At 43.5% G+C, this 21,812-nt stretch overlaps 1 protein-coding gene across 15 annotated transcripts in view; it reads right to left on the bottom strand.

The window, feature by feature from the left end:
• The window catches only part of bru3 (bruno 3), a 1,045,770-nt gene extending 1,024,505 nt beyond the window's left edge, over positions 1–21,265 (bottom strand). For all 15 annotated transcript variants that reach the window (XM_070094553.1, XM_070094557.1, XM_070094562.1 and 12 more), the window contains exon 1: positions 21,040–21,265. The gene's annotated coding sequence lies outside the window, so the exon portion shown is untranslated. The remainder of the gene's footprint in view (positions 1–21,039) is intronic.
• Between the last annotated feature and the right edge of the window lie 547 nt (positions 21,266–21,812).

Genomic DNA, 21,812 nt, shown 5'->3' with positions numbered 1-21,812 from the left:
AAAAGTTTAATACACACTACAAAATACAGAGTACACACTCCATAATATACAGTACACACTACATAATACACATTACACACTACATAATACACAGTACACACTACATAACACACATTATAAACTACATAACACACAAACTACATAATACACAATATGAACTGCATAATACACGGTACACACTATAAAATGCAAAATACACACTACATAATACACAGTATACACTACATAACGCACAATATACACTACATAATACGGAGTATACACTACACAGTACACAATACACAGTATATAATACGCAATATACACTAGATAATACACAATACACTCTACATAATACACGATACTCACTACATAATAAACAAAACACACTGCATAATACACACTACATAATGCATACAATACACGCTACATGATGCATACAATACAGGGGACATAAGAGCAAAAAAAATACAGAGCATTTTTAGAAATACAAGGACACACAATACTTGTTGTATTGTGAGATTTAAAGGTGACATCATACACTGTGCAACTCTAAGCTCAGTTACCATTATAATTCTTATATTTCATTTTATAATCATTATTATATAATTATTATCATGCGATTCTTATACATTAATAAAATAATATCATTAATAATTATAATAACAATCATAAGACAAAGAAGAAAAAGAAGAGGAGGAGGAAGGAGAATCGCTATTATAGTTGTCATTATTATTATATTATTATTATTATTATTATTATTATTATTATTATTATATTCTTCATATAACACAAGACTTAGAGAAAGTATATCAAACACTCGTTCCTCTCACGCTGTATTAGATGACAAACAGGAAGTAACTTGGAGCAATGTCTGGTCCTCAGCACATTCTGGGAATTTCAGGAACAGAACAACACCTGCCTTTCATTATATTATTAATGGTGTTCATTATGGAGGTTTAGGGACTGAACACCTTCTATCAAGGTAAAGGGACTAGAAGCCTATCGAATCTAAATGACAGACCGGCTATCAAGACTAAGGGACTTAACTTCTTAAGGTTACCTTTCCACGTCTTTCAATGTCTCCAGTATAAATGTCAGCTTCATATTCGACTTAAAGAAACATTGCTGCGCAGGCGAAACGTTTCGGTAATAAAGATGCACAAAGCGTTGTTCATGTGCCTTATCCATTTTCCTGTGAGCCAGTCTCATCCTGGAAGGTGTAGTGAAGCCAGTCGGACTTAAAGGGGAGAGTGGAATCAGAGAAGTAAGTCAAACTTGAGAGACAGAAAAGAGGAGTTGAATTCCACTTGCTCCTTGTCGAATGAGGGAAGTAACTTAGATACTTGAGCAATACTAGAACATCAACATTGGGAAGAGCTTTGCAACTGGGAGCTCGTCAATGCAAAAGGGAAACTTTTCCTAATGAAATGTTCTAGTGTTGTACAAGTATCTAATTTACGTTCTGTCAGTGTAAATACTCCAGGTTTGTACACCTGGTCAAGACGTGTGCAACACTTAGGTATCCTCATTGTCGATGCTACTGTGACAGCCACAATTAAGATGAGGTGTTGCACGTGTGTTTAAGTTAGGCATCCCCTTGTCTGTACATTTTACCATTTATAATATGATACAGGTTTATGCAACCTAGGAAAAGTGAGCAGCGTTCCGTCATCTGAAATGTTTGCACCAACAGAGTGCCAATTTATTGCCACTGTTCTCGGCTGTGTTTGATAAGTGCAGAATGTTCTTCCATCTGAAATGGTGTAATGTCAATCAGATCACTGATTAACACTGCACAATACTAGATCGTCTAACATATCAGATATCTAAAGTATGCTAATATCTTATCTGGGACAATACCTCGAAACAATGGGATTCAAGCTTAGCAAATTCGGAATTGAGAAAAATACAGATCTGACAGTAATTGAGAAGTGAAACAAGATGCGTAGTAGGAGCAGCTTTAAAAATAAGTTAGGAAGATATTCAAGTGAGAATAGCTAAGTGTGAAGACCACTGTCCCTAGCATGGGACAGTAGGCCTTCTCAGTGATGAATGAAACACGCGTGCAACACTCGGGTATCTTTACTGATGAGACGTCTCGCCAACCAGTGGCTTTTTACAACCCGACACAGAGAATAAATGCTGGAGAGGGTGCGAAATGTGCGAAATCCGTTGACTTGCTTTGCGAGTCATTCAGTGGTCGGTGAACAGTATACTTAAGCTACAACGAACATCCCTCCGCAAACTCGACGTGTTTGTGACTCCCAGAGTATTTACCGAATCCTAACACGTAAGCCTTATCATATAATACACTCAGTCCCGCTAATCTATCAACAATGAAGCGTTTTAAGAGCATAAAACATAAGAAAAGAATAGTACTAACAACAGCTCTACTGGCCCACGCTAGGTAGATCCTTCTTAAATCTCTTTTTTGTGAATCATTAAAATTTAACGTGAAAATATTGGGAAATATCATGGATTTTTCATTAAATATGAAATATTGAGATTTCGTGGCATCTATTTATTAAAATATAGTGCAGAGAGTGAATATGATTTAGAATGATATTATATGGGTTTTCACTTTCGTAAATAATTTTGAAAATAGTGAACACATTGCTGCTTTAGGTAAGTCAGTTAAAGATTATATTTATGATTTTCATCACAGATCATACAACGATTAGACTGAACTACAGCAGTAAATACAACTTTTATGATTAAGGTTTAGGGTCTCCTGGTACGTGCTAGGCCATCCCAGCATGGGCTAGGCCATCCCAGCATGGGCTAGGCCATCCCAGCATGGGCTAGGCCATCCCAGCATGGGCTAGGCCATCTCAGCATGGGAGTGATCCTTCTGACAAAGAGCTAGACCCCTCTATTTTAGCTATTGCTAAGCCTGCCCACCAACTGCTAAGCTCATCCAGCAACAGCTGGGCTCATCCAGCAACAGCTAGGATCATCCAGCAGCAGCTGGGATCATCCAGCAGCAGCTGGGATCATCCAGCAGCAGCTGGGATCATCCAGCAACAGCTGGGATCATCCAGCAACAGCTGGGATCATCCAGCAACAAGCTCATCCAGCAACAGCTAGGCTCATCCAGCAGCAGCTGGGATCATCCAGCAGCAGCTGGGATCATCCAGCAGCAGCTGGGATCATCCAGCAGCAGCTGGGATCATCCAGCAGCAGCTGGGATCATCCAGCAACAGACTGGATCATCCAGCAACAGCTGGGATCATCCAGCAACAGACTGGATCATCCAGCAACAGCTGGGATCATCCAGCAACAGCTGGGATCATCCAGCAACAAGCTCATCCAGCAACAGCTAGGCTCATCCAGCAACAGCTAGGATCATCCAGCAACAGCTGGGATCATCCAGCAACAGCTAGGCTCATCCAGCAGCAGCTGTGATCATCCAGCAGCAGCTGGGATCATCCAGCAGCAGCTGGGATCATCCAGCAGCATCTGGGATCATCCAGCAGCAGCTGGGATCATCCAGCAGCAGCTGGGATCATCCAGCAACAGATTGGATCATCCAGCAACAGCTGGGATCATCCAGCAACAATTAGCATCATCCAGCTAGGTGTCAAGACCGAGGGATTGATTACTTCAGCATTACACCATCATATATGCTACTGTCTCCAGACGATGCCTGCTAAGCGGACGAAACGTTTCGACAATGAAGGCACCTAATTGTTGCACTTGTACCTTACTCATCAACAGCAAGGTTTCCCCTAGCAACATAAGTTTCCCCAACAAAGGCAACGCTCTCCTTCCAGGGAAAAAGTTGCTCACACTTCGGACTTTGATCTGAAATTATTTACGTGTCTTGGGTGTAGACTCAAAGTGAAATATACACAGAGATGTGTGTATGCTTCAGTGTATATACATCAGGAACTGTGTATACTTTAGTGTATATATAAACCGAACGATGTCTATTTATCATTGCTTATACACCGAGTATATATCAGTGTATATTCTGGGAGAGCTCTGCATCTTTCAGTGGATGTTTGCCAAGAAGCTTGTGTTAACCGCGTCTTCACATAATAAGGTGAGTTATTCTCAGTGTGTATATATATATATATATATATATATATATATATATATATATATATATATATATATATATATATATACACACACACACAAATGGTGAGTGTCTCTCGGTGTATATTCATGAGTGGCCTTCGTAATCCCTATTTTCTCCTCTCATGTCAACCACAACAATCACAACCAGAAAAACGGTAACAACAGTTTTAATAACTTATCAACTAACACCTACCAAAAAAGTAAAAAAAAAAATGACAGAATAACACTACCACCAACAACCATCAGCACTACCCCCAACAACCATCAGCACTACCCCCAACAACCATCAACACTAGCACCAACAACCATCAACATTACCACCAACAACCATCAACACTACCACCAACAACCATCAGCACTACCACCAACACTACCATCAACAACCATCAACACTACCACCAACACTACCATCAACAACCATCAACACTACCACCAACACTACCACCAACACTACCATCAACAACCATCAACACTACCATCAACACTACCACCACCAGCAACAGTGCGAGCCTAGAAGCGTCTGAGACAACAAAGACAGCAGCAACAGCAGAAGCAAAACAAAGTAGACATGTGGAAGTTGATGATAGTGATGATAATGATGATGGTGAGGGTGGGCGGGAGAAGCATGTGGGACTGGGAGGAAGAGAACCAAGGGAAGGAGGAGAGAGGAGGAAGAGGAAGGGAGAAGAGAAAGAGAGTGTACAAGAGTCAACGTTGAACGTCTTAAAGGAGAAAGTCACTCAGCAGCGCCAGAAATCTGACCAATTACTGTCTACCTTCCAGGTGCTTTCCACCTTTCCTCCTCCAGGTGCTTTCCACCTCTCCTCCTCCAGGTGCTTTCCACCTCTCCTCCAGGTGATTTCCACCTCTCCTCCTCCAGGCGATTTCCACCTCTTCTCCAGGTGCTTTCCACCTCTTCTCCAGGTGCTTTCCACCTCTCCTCCTCCAGGTGCTTTCCACCTCTCCTCCTCCAGGTGCTTTCCACCTCTCCTCCTCCAGGTGCTTTCCACCTCTCCTCCTCCAGGTGCTTTCCACCTCTCCTCCTCCAGGTGCTTTCCACCTCTCCTCCTCCAGGTGCTTTCCACCTCTCCTCCTCCAGGTGCTTTCCACCACTCCTCCTCCAGGTGCTTTCCACCACTCCTCCTCCAGGTGCTTTCCACCTCTCCTCCTCCAGGTGCTTTCCACCTCTCCTCCTCCAAGTGATTTCCACCTCTCCTCCTCCAAGTGATTTCCACCTCTTCTCCAGGTGCTTTCCACCTCTTCTCCAGGTGCTTTCCACCTCTCCTCCTCCAGGTGCTTTCCACCTCTTCTCCAGGTGTTTTCCACCTCTTCTCCAGATGCTTTCCACCTCTCCTCCTCCAGGTGCTTTCCACCTCTCATCCTCCAGGTGCTTTCCACCTCTCCTCCTCCAAGTGCTTTCCACCTCTCATCCTCCAGATGCTTTCCACCTCCCGTCCACTCCTTCACCGACACGCTCCCATCCACTCCTTCACCGACACTCTCCCGTCCACTCCTTCACCGACACTCTCCCATCCACTCCTTCACCGACACTCTCCCATCCACTCCTTCACCGACACTCTCCCATCCACTCCTTCACCGACACTCTCCCATCCACTCCTTCACCGACACTCTCCCGTCCACTCCTTCACCGACATTCTCCCGTCCACTCCTTCACCGACACTCTCTCATCCACTCCTTCACCGACACTCTCTCATCCACTCCTTCACACACACTTTTCACACCCATCTCAGTGAGATCCTTCATCTTCCTCCTCCTCCTCCTTCAGGTATCCATCACCACCTCCCTCAGCAATTTCAAAAATAAACATCCACTTGCTTCCTGGGACCACCAATCACCCACGTTAAACAGGCAAACGAGGCATTTCCGCCCCCCCACCTCTCCCAGAGGAATTCCCCTAATTTAAAAAAAAAAATCGCAGGGCTACCTGACGTGCCGTGTTCGACCCCTGGGAGAGGGGCAGCAATTTGGAAGGGCGGACCTGGGATTTTTGAAGCTTGAAATCCATTAAACATAGATGGCGTTTTCTCCTTTCACTTTCATTCGTTTATCGAGAAATTTTTCCTACTTAAGAGAAGAATATTGTTCATTGTTTTCAGGATTTTCTTTTTTTCCCTCTTCTGTTTCTTCTTCTAATTATTAAATTATTATTATTATTATTATTATTGGTAATAGCAGTAGTGTATTAGTATTATTATTATTTTCATTATTACATAAGAGTGGAGAATGGAAGACGTTCGGGTTTGATCTGAGGAAGGAGAAGGTGGATAAAATTCCTTGAACCTGGAGAGGTGGTACTTCAGGCAGGTGTTCTAGAGAGACTGGCTGGGTGTTAGACCAAGCACGCGGGGGTGTTAGACCAAGCACGTGGGGGTGTTAGACCAGGCACGTGGGGGTGTTAGACCAGGCACGTGGGGGTGTTAGACCAAGCACGCGGGGGTGTTAGACCAGGCACGTGGGGGTGTTAGACCAGGCACGTGGGGGTGTTAGACCAAGCACGCGGGGGTGTTAGACCAAGCACGCGGGGGTGTTAGACCAAGCACGCGGGGGTGTTAGACCAAGCACGCGGGGGTGTTAGACCAAGCACGCGGGGGTGTTAGACCAAGCACGCGGGGGTGTTAGACCAAGCACGCGGGGGTGTTAGACCAAGCACGCGGGGGTGTTAGACCAAGCACGCGGGGGTGTTAGACCAAGCACGCGGGGGTGTTAGACCAAGCACGCGGGGGTGTTAGACCAAGCACGCGGGGGTGTTAGATCAAGCACGCGGGGGTGTTAGACCAAGCACGCGGGGGTGTTAGACAAAGCACGCGGGGGTGTTAGACAAAGCACTCGGGGGTGTTAGACCAGGCACGCGGGGGTGTTGTCGATAAGAACGTCAGTCAGTCAGTCAGTCAGTCAGGCAGTCAGTCAGTCAGTCAGTCTCAGATTCTGTCATTTACAGCTTCGTGATTATATGCCTTATATTATTAGTGTGTGTGTGAGAGAGAAAGAGAGAGAGTGAGAGAGAGACTAAGAAAGGGAGATAGACAGAGAAAGATCCTCAAGAGGTGTAGACACAGAGTCAAGCCGAAAGAATCATTATTTTTCTCTCTATTTTCTCGTAGCGTACTCTGCCTCACTCCCCCCCCCCCCCTCTCACTTTTCCTCCCTTCCCCGCTGAGTCTCTCTCTCTCTCTCTCTCTCTCGTCTCTCACCCTCTCCTTCAAGCTTCCCACTCTCACAACCACTCCATATATTCATAAAAATATATCATTCCCAAGAATCCCTCTCCTTCCCTCCTTCCTTCCCTCCTTCCTTCCCTCCCTCCCTCCCTCCCTCCCTCCCTCCCTTAGAACATAACTCCAAAATCCTACCTGACTTCCATTATAAAAGATCTCAAAAAAGAAATATTCCCTGCTTGCGTTTCCAGAACAATGTCCAATGTTTATTAATGGGGGTTTTGACCAGGTGTTCCCCAGTGCAGTGCTTAGAAGTGGGGAGCTTTGACCAGGTGCTCCCCAGTGCAGTGTTTAGAAGTGGGGAGTTTTGACCAGGTGTTCCCTAGTGCAGTGTTTAGAATTGGGGAGTTTTGACCAGGTGCTCCCCAGTGCAGTGTTTAGAAGTGGGGAATTTTGACCAGGTGCTCCCCAGTGCAGTGTTTACAAGTGCGAAGTTTTGACCAGGTGCTCCCCAGTGCAGTGTTTACAAGTGCGTAGTTTTGACCAGGTGCTCCCCAGTGCAGTGTTTACAAGTGGGGAGTTTTGACCAGGTGCTCCCCAATGCAGTGTTTACAAGTGCGTAGTTTTGACCAGGTGCTCCCCAATGCAGTGTTTACAAGTGGGGAGTTTTGACCAGGTGGGTTGCAGCTCTGCTCCTGACACTGGCCAAAACTTGTCTCATAAAGAATGTTCTTTATCAACTTGCCTCATAAAAACGAAGAAATGATAGCGCCATCCCCCGAACTCATTAAGGTCGAGTTTGTAAGTGTCGGAGAATGAGTGACTAAACCTTAACAAGTTTGGGTAGTTGGGCCAGAGGTTGTCTCTTGCCTCGTAATAAACAGGGACCTCCTCCTCCTCCTTCCTATCCTCCTCTTCCTCCTCCTCCTTCCTATCCTCTTCCTCCTCCTCCTCCTCCTCCATAGAGGAGCATGTACATTTTTCCTTACAATGTTTCAAACATTTTCTTCAACTTCTAAAGGCTTCTTTCTCAAATCCGAAATCCCTTTTTTCTTAATCATTGAAGGAACCACAAACAGTCACCTTTCGACCTTCCTAGACCACTGTTACGTGGTCCAGGAAGGGTAAAAACATCCGCTAAGGTTTCACGTGTAAATTGGGAGTAAGCTGCGAGTTGTTCCAGCCTCAGTAATGTGGGTTACTTATCAATTGTTCCAGCCTCGGTATTGAGGATTAGTTGTGAATTATTCCAGCCCCGATATTGTGGTTAGTTATGAATTGATCCAGCCACGGTATTGTGGTTAGATATGTATTGTTCCAGCCACAGTTTTGTAGTTAGTTATGTATTGTTCCAGCCACGGTATTGTGGTTAGTTATGTATTGTTCCAGCCACGTTATTGTGGTTAACTATGTATTGTTTCAGCCACGGTATTGTGGTTAATTATGTATTGTTTCAGCCACCGTATTGTGGTTAATTATGTATTGTTCCAGCCACGGTACTGTGGTTAATTATGTATTGTTCCAGCCACGGTATTGTGGTTAATTATGTATTGTTCCAGCCACGGTACTGTGGTTAATTATGTATTGTTCCAGCCACGGTATTGTGGTTAATTGTGTATTGTTTCAGCCACTGTATTGTAGTTAATTATGTATTGTTTCAGCCACGGTATTGTGGTTAATTATTTATTGTTTCAGCCACGGTATTGTGGTTAATTGTGTATTGTTTCAGCCACTGTATTGTGGTTAATTATGTATTGTTCCAGCCACGGTACTGTGGTTAATTATGTATTGTTCCACCCACGGTATTGTGGTTGTGTATTGTTTCAGCCACGGTATTGTGGTTAATTATGTATTGTTCCAGCCACGGTATTGTGGTTAATTATGTATTGTTTCAGCCACGGTATTGCGGTTAATTATGTATTGTTTCAGCCACGGTATTGTGGTTAATTATGTATTGTTCTAGCCACTTTATTGTGGTTAATTATGTATTGTTCCAGCCACGGTACTGTGGTTAATTATGTTCCAACCACGGTACTGTGATTATGTATTGTTCCAGCCACGGTATCGTGGTTAATTATGTATTGTTCCAGCCACGGTATTGTGGTTAATTATGTACTGTTTCAACCACGGTATTGTGGTTAATTATGTATTGTTCCAGCCACGGTATTGTGGTTATGTATTGTTTCAACCACGGTATTGTGGTTAATTATGTATTGTCCCAGCCACGGTATTGTGGTTAATTATGTATTGTCCCAGCCACGGTATTGTGGTTAATTATGTATTGTTTCAGCCACGGTATTGTGGTTAATTATGTATTGTCCCAGCCACGGTATTGTGGTTATGTATTGTTTCAGCCACGGTATTGTGGTTATGTATTGTTTCAGCCACGGTATTGTGGTTAATTATGTATTGTCCCAGCCACGGTATTGTGGTTAATTATGTATTGTCCCAGCCACGGTATTGTGGTCCTGTATTGTTCCAGCCACGGTATTGTGGTTAATTATGTATTGCTTCAGCCACGGTACTGTGGTTAATTATGTATTGTCCCAGCCACGGTATTGTGGTTATGTATTGTTCCAGCCACGGTACTGTGGTTATGTATTGTTCCAGCCACGGTACTATGGTTAATTATGTATTGTTCCAGCCACGGTATTGTGGTTAATTATGTATTGCTTCAGCCACGGTACTGTGGTTAATTATGTATTGTTCCAGCCACGGTATTGTGGTTAATTATGTATTGTTCCAGCCACGGTACTGTGGTTAATTATGTATTGTTTCAGCCACGGTACTGTGGTTAATTATGTATTGTTCCAGCCACGGTATTGTGGTTAATTATGTATTGTTTCAGCCACGGTACTGTGGTTAATTATGTATTGTTCCAGCCACGGTATTGTGGTTATGTATTGTTTCAGCCACGGTATTGTGGTTACGTATTGTTCCAGCCACGGTACTGTGGTTAATTATGTATTGTTCCAGCCACGGTATTGTGGTTAATTATGTATTGTTTCAGCCACGGTACTGTGGTTAATTATGTATTGTTCCAGCCACGGTATTGTGGTTAATTATGTATTGTTCCAGCCACGGTATTGTGGTTACGTATTGTTCCAGCCACGGTACTGTGGTTAATTATGTATTGTTCCAGCCACGGTATTGTGGTTAATTATGTATTGTTCCAGCCACGGTACTGTGGTTAATTATGTATTGTTTCAGCCACGGTACTGTGGTTATGTATTGTTCCAGCCACGGTATTGTGGTTAATTATGTATTGTTTCAGCCACGGTACTGTGGTTAATTATGTATTGTTCCAGCCACGGTATTGTGGTTAATTATGTATTGTTTCAGCCACGGTATTGTGGTTACGTATTGTTCCAGCCACGGTACTGTGGTTAATTATGTATTGTTCCAGCCACGGTATTGTGGTTAATTATGTATTGTTCCAGCCACGGTATTGTGGTTACGTATTGTTCCAGCCACGGTACTGTGGTTAATTATGTATTGTTCCAGCCACGGTACTGTGGTTAATTATGTATTGTTCCAGCCACGGTACTGTGGTTAATTATGTATTGTTTCAGCCAGGGTACTGTGGTTAATTATGTATTGTTCCAGCCACGGTATTGTGGTTAATTATGTATTGTTTCAGCCACGGTATTGTGGTTAATTATGTATTGTTTCAGCCACGGTATTGTGGTTAATTATGTATTGTTCCAGCCACGGTATTGTGGTTAATTATGTATTGTTTCAGCCACGGTATTGTGGTTAATTATGTATTGTTTCAGCCACGGTATTGTGGCTAATTATGTATTGTTCCAGCCACGGTATTGTGGTTAATTATGTATTGTTTCAGCCACGGTATTGTGGTTAATTATGTATTGTTCCAGCCACGGTATTGTGGTTAATTATGTATTGTTTCAGCCACGGTATTGTGGTTAATTATGTATTGTTCCAGCCACGGTATTGTGGTTAATTATGTATTGTTCCAGCCACGGTATTGTGGTTAATTATGTATTGTTCCAGCCACGGTACTTTGGTTAATTATGTATTGTTCCAGCCACGGTATTGTGGTTAATTATGTATTGTTCCAGCCACGGTATTGTGGTTAATTATGTATTGTCCCAGCCACGGTATTGTGGTTAATTATGTATTGTTTCAGCCACGGTACTGTGGTTAATTATGTATTGTTCCAGCCACGGTATTGTGGTTAATTATGTATTGTCCCAGCCACGGTATTGTGGTTAATTATGTATTGTTCCAGCCACGGTACTGTGGTTATGTATTGTTTCAGCCACGGTACTGTGGTTAATTATGTATTGTTTCAGCCACGGTATTGTGGTTAATTATGTATTGTCCCAGCCACGGTATTGTGGTTAATTATGTATTGTTCCAGCCACGGTACTGTGGTTATGTATTGTTTCAGCCACGGTACTGTGGTTAATTATGTATTGTTCCAGCCACGGTATTGTGGTTAATTATGTATTGTCCCAGCCACGGTATTGTGGTTAATTATGTATTGTTCCAGCCACGGTACTGTGGTTATGTATTGTTTCAGCCACGGTACTGTGGTTAATTATGTATTGTTTGAGCCACGGTATTGTGGTTAATTATGTATTGTTCCAGTCACGGTACTGTGGTTAATTATGTATTGTTCCAGCCACGGTACTGTGGTTAATTATGTATTGTTCCAGCCACGGTACTGTGGTTATGTATTGTTCCAGCCACGGTACTGTGGTTAATTATGTATTGTTCCAGCCACGGTACTGTGGTTAATTATGTATTGTTCCAGTCACGGTACTGTGGTTAATTATGTATTGTTCCAGCCACGGTACTGTGGTTAATTATGTATTGTTCCAGCCACGGTTCTGTGGTTAATTATGTATTGTTCCAGCCACGGTACTGTGGTTAATTATGTATTGTTCCAGCCACGGTACTGTGGTTAATTATGTATTGTTCCAGCCACGGTACTGTGGTTAATTATGTATTGTTCCAGCCACGGTACTGTGGTTAATTATGTATTGTTCCAGCCACGGTACTGTGGTTAATTATGTATTGTTCCAGCCACGGTATTGTGGTTAATTATGTATTGTTCCAGCCACGGTATTGTGGTTAATTATGTATTGTCCCAGCCACGGTATTGTGGTGAATTATGTATTGTTCCAGCCACGGTACTGTGGTTAATTATGTATTGTTCCAGCCACGGTATTGTGGTTAATTATGTATTGTTCCAGCCACGGTACTGTGGTTAATTATGTATTGTTTCAGCCACGGTACTGTGGTTAATTATGTATTGTTCCAGCCACGGTATTGTGGTTAATTATGTATTGTTCCAGCCACGGTATTGTGGTTAATTATGTATTGTTCCAGCCACGGTATTGTGGTTACGTATTGTTCCAGCCACGGTACTGTGGTTAATTATGTATTGTTCCAGCCACGGTATTGTGGTTAATTATGTATTGTTCCAGCCACGGTACTGTGGTTAATTATGTATTGTTCCAGCCACGGTATTGTGGTTATGTATTGTTTCAGCCACGGTATTGTGGTTACGTATTGTTCCAGCCACGGTACTGTGGTTAATTATGTATTGTTCCAGCCACGGTATTGTGGTTAATTATGTATTGTTCCAGGCACGGTACTGTGGTTAATTATGTATTGTTCCAGCCACGGTACTGTGGTTAATTATGTATTGTTCCAGCCACGGTACTGTGGTTAATTATGTATTGTTCCAGCCACGGTACTGTGGTTAATTATGTATTGTTCCAGCCACGGTATTGTGGTTAATTATGTATTGTTCCAGCCACGGTACTGTGGTTAATTATGTATTGTTCCAGCCACGGTATTGTGGTTAATTATGTATTGTTCCAGCCACGGTATTGTGGTTAATTATGTATTGTTCCAGCCACGGTACTGTGGTTAATTATGTATTGTTCCAGCCACGGTATTGTGGTTAATTATGTATTGTTCCAGCCACGGTATTGTGGTTAATTATGTATTGTTCCAGCCACGGTATTGTGGTTAATTATGTATTGTTCCAGCCACGGTACTGTGGTTAATTATGTATTGTTCCAGCCACGGTATTGTGGTTAATTATGTATTGTTCCAGCCACGGTATTGTGGTTAATTATGTATTGTTCCAGCCACGGTATTGTGGTTAATTATGTATTGTTCCAGCCACGGTATTGTGGTTAATTATGTATTGTTCCAGCCACGGTACTGTGGTTAATTATGTATTGTTCCAGCCACGGTATTGTGGTTAATTATGTATTGTTCCAGCCACGGTATTGTGGTTAATTATGTATTGTTCCAGCCACGGTATTGTGGTTAATTATGTATTGTTCCAGCCACGGTATTGTGGTTAATTATGTATTGTTTCAGCCACGGTACTGTGGTTAATTATGTATTGTTCCAGCCACGGTATTGTGGTTAATTATGTATTGTTCCAGCCACGGTATTGTGGTTAATTATGTATTGTTTCAGCCACGGTACTGTGGTTAATTATGTATTGTTCCAGCCACGGTATTGTGGTTAATTATGTATTGTTTCAGCCACGGTATTGTGGTTAATTATGTATTGTTTCAGCCACGGTACTGTGGTTAATTATGTATTGTTCCAGCCACGGTATTGTGGTTAATTATGTATTGTTTCAGCCACGGTATTGTGGTTAATTATGTATTGTTTCAGCCACGGTACTGTGGTTAATTATGTATTGTTTCAGCCACGGTACTGTGGTTAATTATGTATTGTTTCAGCCACGGTACTGTGGTTAATTATGTATTGTTCCAGCCACGGTATTGTGGTTAATTATGTATTGTTCCAGCCACGGTATTGTGGTTAATTATGTATTGTTTCAGCCACGGTATTGTGGTTAATTATGTATTGTTTCAGCCACGGTACTGTGGTTAATTATGTATTGTTCCAGCCACGGTATTGTGGTTAATTATGTATTGTTCCAGCCACGGTATTGTGGTTAATTATGTATTGTTCCAGCCACGGTATTGTGGTTATGTATTGTTTCAGCCACGGTATTGTGGTTAATTATGTATTGTTCCAGCCACGGTATTGTGGTTAATTATGTATTGTTCCAGCCACGGTATTGTGACTTTCGTTAACGACAACCTTCTTTCCAATTCTTCACTAATTCTTTGTTCTTGTTATAGTGCTATTCTCTTAGTCTCTCTTCAATTTTCTCACTTCCACTCCTCACTCTCATGCTACACTTTATTACCACTCTTTATTCCATCTTCACCTCTCTCTCTCTCTCTCTCTCTCTCTCTCTCTCTCTCTCTCTCTCTCTCTCTCAAAACTGGCGATATATATCGTCTATTTCTTCATTCCTCTTTATTGCTTCCCACTTTTCTTGGAATCTTTTTCTTCCTCTCTGATCCACCTTTTTTTATTTTCTTCTTTCATTAGTCGTATTCCTTCTCCAGTTGCTACTTACCAACATCATTGTCTTCTTCCTGTTCCTCCTCCTGCTCTCCTTCCTCCTCTTATTTATTTTCCTCCTGCGTCTTACAATTTCTGCTTATCTAATTTTCATTAAGTTTCCGCTATCTTAGGTTTCACACACACATACACGTACACACACACACATACACACACACGCACACACACACGTACGCGCGCACACGTAAGTACGCGCAAAAACATCCACGCACGCAAACACACACGCGCGCACATACATGCGCGCGCGCGCACACACACACACACACACACATACATACATACATGGAGCAGGGACAGAGAGGACCCAGTAGCAACCAATGAAGAGGCGGGGCCAGGAGCTAAGACTCGACCCCTGCAACCACAAATAGGTGAGTACAAATAGGTGAGTGTACACACACTCTCTCTCACACACACACACACACACACACACACACACACACACACACCAACACCAGTCTGGAACCCACACCTGGTCAAGCACGTCAAGAAGTTAGAGAAAGTACAAAGGTTTGCAATAAGGCTAGTCCCAGAGCTCAGGGGAATGTCGTACGAGGAAAGGTTGAAGGAAATCGGACTGACGACACTGGAGGACAGGAGGGTCAGGGGAGACATGATAACGACATACAAGATACTGCGGGGAATAGACAAGGTGGACAGAGATAGGATGTTCCAGAGAGGGGACACAGGGACAAGGGGTCACAACTGGAAGCTGAAGACTCAGACGAGTCACAGGGACGTTAGGAAGTATTTCTTCAGTCATAGAGTTGTCAGCAAGTGGAATAGCCTAGCAAGTGAAGTAGTGGAGGCAGGAACCATACATAGTTTTAAGAAGAGGTATGATACAGCTCAGGAAGCAGAGAGAGAGAGGACCTAGTAGCGATCTGTGAAGAGGCGGGGCCAGGAGCTGAGTCTCGACCCCTGCAACCACAATTAGGTGAGTACACACACACACGTACGCGCGCACACGTAAGCACGCTCACGCACACACACATATGCACGCACGCACACAAACATGCACGCACGCACACACACGCGCGCACATACACGCACACGCACACACACGCGCGCACACACACACACACACACACACGCACACACACACACACACACACAAGAAAGCGTGCCTGGGAATAATTAGTGAAGAATTTTTTTCCTGCCTTCGGAGTTTGTTTAGGATTAAGGTAATTTGAGATTTATTTTGCTCCTCTAAACACCAAAGAGAAAAAAATTGCTTTATTTAGCTCACTCGCTCAGTCTGTTGATTTCTTCTACAGTTAAGTTTATTCAGGTACCTAGATATGTTGTCCTTCATGTGTTTATTTCATTCACAGATTTTTTTTTTTTGTATAGGTATTAACTTCTCACATCCTGTTAGAATTTATTTAGATGCTTACTGTTGATTTTGAAGATTTTTTTCTGTTAACAGAAAATCAGAATGCAGATGTAATATGCAGAGACTTTGCAAAAGCGTTTGACAAGTGCGATCATGACGCACAAAATACAAGCTAAAGGAATAACTGGCAAAGTGGGGAGATGGATCTTCAACTTCCTAACCAACTGAACACAAACAGTTGTGGTCAACAGAGTTAAATCGGAGGCTGCCATAGTGAAGAGCTCTGTTCCACAAGGCACAGTACTCGCCCCCATCCTGTTCCTCATCCTCATATCAGACACAGACAGAGGTGTAACCTACAGCACCGTATCATCCTTTGCGGTTGATACTAGGATCTGCATGAGGCTGTCATCTGCTGAGGACGCGGTTAACCTCCAAGAAGATATAAACAAAGTTTTCCAGTGGGCAACGGAAAACAATATGATGTTCAATGAAGACAAATTCCAACTACTCCGTTATGGAAAACTGGAGGAGATAATAACTAGAACAGAGTATACTACAAACTCTGGCCATACAATAGAGCGGAAAATAATGTAAGGGACCTGGGAGTAGTAATGCCTGAGGATCTCACTTTCAAGGATCACAACAGTGCCACGATCACAAGTGCAAAGAAAATGATAGGATGGATAATGAGAACGTTCAAAACGATAGATGCCAAGCCAATGATGATCCTTTTCAAACCACTTGTTCTCTCTAGGCTGGAATACTGCTGTACGTTAACATCTCCGTTCAAAGCAGGTGAAATTGCAGATCTAGAGAGAGTACAGAGATCCTTTACTGTACGTATAAGTTCTATCAAGCACCTTAACTACTGGGAACGCTTGGAAGCACTTGACTTGTACTCGTTGGAACGCAGGAGAGAGAGATATATCATAATCTACACTTGGAAAATCCGGGAAGGAATTACCCCGAATTTGCACACAGAAATCACTCCCTACGAAAGTAGAAGACTGGGCAGGCGAAGCAAAATACCCCCAATTAAACGTAGGGGCGCCATTAATACACTAACAGAAAACATCATAAGTGTCCGGGGCCCAAGACTGTTCAACAGCCTCCCACCAAGCATAAGGGGAATTACCAATAAACCCCTGGCTGCCTTCAAGAGAGAGCTAGACAGATACCTAAAATCAGTGCCGGAGCAGCCGGACTGTGGTTCGTACGTTGGACTGCGTGCGGCCAGCAGTAACAGCCTCATTGATCAGGCCCTGATCCACCGGGAGGCCTGGTCGTGGACCGGGCCGCGGGGGCGTTGATCCCCGGAATAACCTCTAGGTAGACTCCAGGTAGACAGAGGTCATTCGACTCACGAGAGCAAGTAAGATGAGGTCAGTTTACAGGAGGCTAGGTGAGGTTAGGCCAAGTTTAGTAGGTTACGTTAAGTTTAGTAGGTTACGTTAGATAAAGATCGTCTAAGTTACGTTAGTATGATTACATTAGTTAGTTAGTCAAAGAGAGAGAGAGAGAGAGAGAGAGAGAGAGAGAGAGAGAGAGAGAAGGGAGGGATGATCCACTGCAAGAATTGACTGGGGATGAAGAGATGGAGCCGCCCACCCACCCACCACAAACGAAGGCGTTATGTGTTGACTTTGTGAAGGAGGTTGAAAGAAAATGATGTTTGTTCAAGAGCTAACAAGAGTCATTTAAATTATCCATAACCCAAGAATATGTGTTAATAATGAGAGAGAGAGAGAGAGAGAGAGAGAGAGAGAGAGAGAGAGAGAGAGAGAGAGAGAGAGAGAGAGAGAGAGAGAGAGAGGTGAGAGAAAGAGGAAAGTGAAAGGAGTGAGAGGTGTTGAGAGCGTCTAGCAAGATGAGAAATATTGAAAAAACATGAGATGATTTTATGGGTATGGAATGAGACTCGGTTCGCCTCTCTGCTTGAAGCACGAGGCTCCACCATTTTGAAGCATAAGGTTCTTTCCACCCCCGTCTTCCTGAGCATAAGGCTCCTCATGCACCCTCCTGTGAAGCACAACGATCCTGCACCCTCCTTCGAAGCACAAGGTTCCTCCCTCACTGTCCTTTGGAACACATCGTCCTTTGAAACACAAGGTTCTCCCTGCGTTCTCCTTTATAACACAGGTTCTCCCTGCATTCTCCTTTGAACCACAAGGTTCTCCCTGCATTCTCCTTTGAAACACAAGGATTTTAATGCACTCTCCTATGAAGCACAAGGGCCCTCCTCTACCCCTTCTGGAGCACAAGGTTCTTTCTACACCACCTCCTGTCTCCGTCTCCACAACCTCTCTGGGGTCATAACCCCACTGCTTGGCTAGAAGGCTACTCCTCCTGGGCACCTCCTGCCCCTCCTCCTCGAGGGTACAAGTGCTGCTCGCCAGGGGAAAATGAACACTTCAGTTGAATAGGCCGATGAAGCAGCCTAAAAATACCTTTCTAATTTCCGAGGCGTTGCTTACTAACGCCATTGAGGTGAGTGGTGTGTTGAGCTCTCCCCTCCATCAACCCCACCACCGTAACCCCCCATCCTCACCCCTTCTTCATGCTAACCCCACTTAGGTGAGTGGTACAGCTTCCTCACTCCTCCATCACTCCCTCTCCTTTATTCATATCCTCCAAACCCCCCTCCATCACCCCTCCTCCTCCATACAACCCGTCTTCGTCCATCCCCCACCATTTCTACCTCTACATTCTCCTACCCATGGAGGTAGAGAGGAGAAATATGGGGAATGGATAATGGGAGCTGGGAGGAACAAACAGGAAGGAGAGGGAGATGGTTTCAGAGGAAAGTGAACAGGGGGAGACTAGGGGAAAGTGTGAGGGAGAGGAGGGGGTAGGTTTAAAGGGGAAGGGGAGGGAGAGTCGAGGTCTGGTCTGTTTTAATAGACACTTCCTAACCTCTCTGTTTATCATTGAGATGAAGGTGGCTACCACTGCTTGCACTCAAGTTGAGAAAGTACTTGTCTTACGGATTTTTTTTTCTCTCTTTCTTTCTCTCTATTAGAATTTAAAACGTCATAGATGGAAGGGAGAAAAGAAAACTAGAAACGGAGCAGAGGGTCTGGGAATAGAGGATGAAATCTCCCAGAAGAAGGACCCTAAAGTGAACACAGTTCCAAACATATTGCCAATGACGCACATCAACCTCGGTGAATGCATGTTAAGTGAATGTAAGATTGACTTTAAAGAATCACATAAAGGAATCCTTCATGACTCAGTATACAAACATATATCAGACCCATCTTGGAGTATACAGAGCCAGCATACCCATGGAAACATCTCCTGAGGAAACTTTTCAAGATACGGGAGAAAGTACAAAGATTCACAGCGAGATTGGTCCCAGAGAGGAAAAGGAGTAGAAGAGCTGAATCAGAGTCATGACAGACATAATAACCGTCAAAACTCTCAAAGCACTTAATAACCTAAACAAATTTCTTACCAATACTTTCGAAAAGAAGTGCTAAGTTCGTGTGTGTCATAGATGACATAGAAAGACTATTTTTTAGCAGTCGGGTACCGGGTTTACCAGGAAACAGATGGAAGAAGTAACATTCAGATGTTTCACAGAGATGTCAGGAAACACTTGCAGGCAACTATGACATGAGTAATATATATATATATATATATATATATATATATATATATATATATATATATGTTGGACATGCTGATAAAATAATTTACGTACCAACATAATAAGAAAATAAAGAAAACAGAGGAAGGAAGCAAAGCATCTATTTTACATCTCGTGTTTACTAACATTTACACAATAGGTTGTTAGGTAAGACACATATGCAACAGTTAGGTATCTTTATTGTGAAACGTTTCGCCTACACAGTAGGCTTCTTCAGTCAAGTACAGAAAAGTTGATAGAAGCAGAAGATACTTGAAGACGATGTAATCAGTCATCAGTCTTCAAGTATCTTCTGCTTCTATCAACTTTTCTGTACTCAATAAAGATACCTAACTGTTGCATATGTGTCTTACCTAACAACCTGTCGGTATTTTATACCATTTTAATGTTCACACAATAGGTTAAAAAACGAGTGATTGTTAATAGTATACGAAATCCTACAAGCAGCAAAATATAATTTTCGGTTATGTTTTATATATACTTAAGTTAGATAGTTGGATTATACAAGTGATTTATGGTACCTTAAAATAAGACGCCACAGGGGTCAGCTACATACAAAATCAAAGAAATATTTACGAAATCAAGTGACAAAGTTTTTATTGGTAATTGAACACCATGACCGCAGCTCCAGCAAGACGATACGAAAGATAATTATAAATAGTTAATTACAAATAGTTAATTATGCATTGTTAATTAAAAAGAAGTTACAAATTGTTAATTTCGAAGTGGGTAATTAGAACAGGTTAATTGCAAATAGGTGTTTACAAATAGGTGACCTGTGCTGTACCTCTGACTGCCTTCAGAGGTACAAGATAGGTGTAACACAGGTACAACGACACCTGTGTGTGTGTGTGTGTGTGTGTGTGTGTGTGTGTGTGTGTGTGTGTGTGTGTGTGTGAGAGAGAGAGAGAGAGAGAGAGAGAGAGAGAGAGAGAGAGAGAGAGAGAAACACCACCTGTAGCAACACATTATGGCCACCACAACACAACGCATCACCAGCTGTCACCACCCTAGAAGCAACAGGAAAAACAGTCACTTTGTACTTCTTCGTCTCTTTCCTTTCCCTCCCTCCCTTTCTCCTACGCATTGAATTCTTACTTACTGCCCGAGGATAGAACTATCCCCCATGACCGACCAGGGGATGTCACGCCCGCACCACACTATCCTGGCTAACAGATGGTGAGGGGAGAGGGGTGGAAGGAAGGGGGAGGGGAAACTCACTCCGACTTGCCTCGCGGTGTACAGGACGCCATATTGTCCACCCTCGACTCCACCACCTTTAAAATCTCGGTCACCTGTGCACTGGTGTCACCGGGAGTGTAAATCCGTCCATTTGGTGCAAGTTAAGGGGGTATATTTACAGCCTCTGCACTCACCAGCAATGGACGCCAGCATCCCCGGTGTCCATCTTTGCTCTCGCGCGCTCAAACACCATCCGCTTGATGCTTTCCTTCCTGGCCTCCCTCAGACACCACACACCCTGACCCTCGTAGGCACACAAACAAATCTCCGGCACGAATATTCGAAAAAAAGTAATTGATTCGCGAGCAATACGGAAAAAAGAAAGCGTCACCAGAGCCAATCAGCAGTTGCGTTAGGAGTCCGCAGGCTGACTGACTGACGCCAATTGGTGGAGCGGCGGGAGAGGAGAGAGCTTCGTGTTGGTTGGCTGAGCAAGTTCCACGTAAGCAACAGGTGAACGAAGATGGCGGCCGCTTCTTGCACCTGCCAGATGTCTGTCTCTGGCTCGCATATCGTCGTTATTATCGACACGGCGCTTTATCACCACACGCGACTTGTTCAGTCTCTCTGTCAAAATAATGCACTGATCGACCGGGACAAAACTGCGGAGGAATATTGAAGAGGGACGGGAGATGGATGGAAAAAGAGAGAGAGCAAGAGAGCCCCCATCACCTTCCCATCCCCATCCCATCCCACACGCCCCAGATCTTGATCAATATACGATAAGATATGTCCCCAGCAGCCATCACCACCACCTCCACAAACCTTTAATAAACAAGGGACCTGAGATACACCTGGAACGGTGGTGGCGACGGCGGCGGCAGCTTCACTGGCGGGGTGGAACTTCAATTCTCCGGCCAGGTGATCTACCTGTACTCAACATGGAAAAAATTGTTCACCTGTGGCC

The sequence above is a fragment of the Cherax quadricarinatus genome, chromosome 46 (genome assembly GCF_038502225.1).
Source record: "Cherax quadricarinatus isolate ZL_2023a chromosome 46, ASM3850222v1, whole genome shotgun sequence".
Taxonomy (NCBI): Eukaryota; Metazoa; Arthropoda; class Malacostraca; order Decapoda; family Parastacidae; genus Cherax; species Cherax quadricarinatus.
The sequence above is the reverse complement of the archived record's forward strand: the minus strand, read 5'-3'. Positions and strand labels throughout refer to the sequence as shown.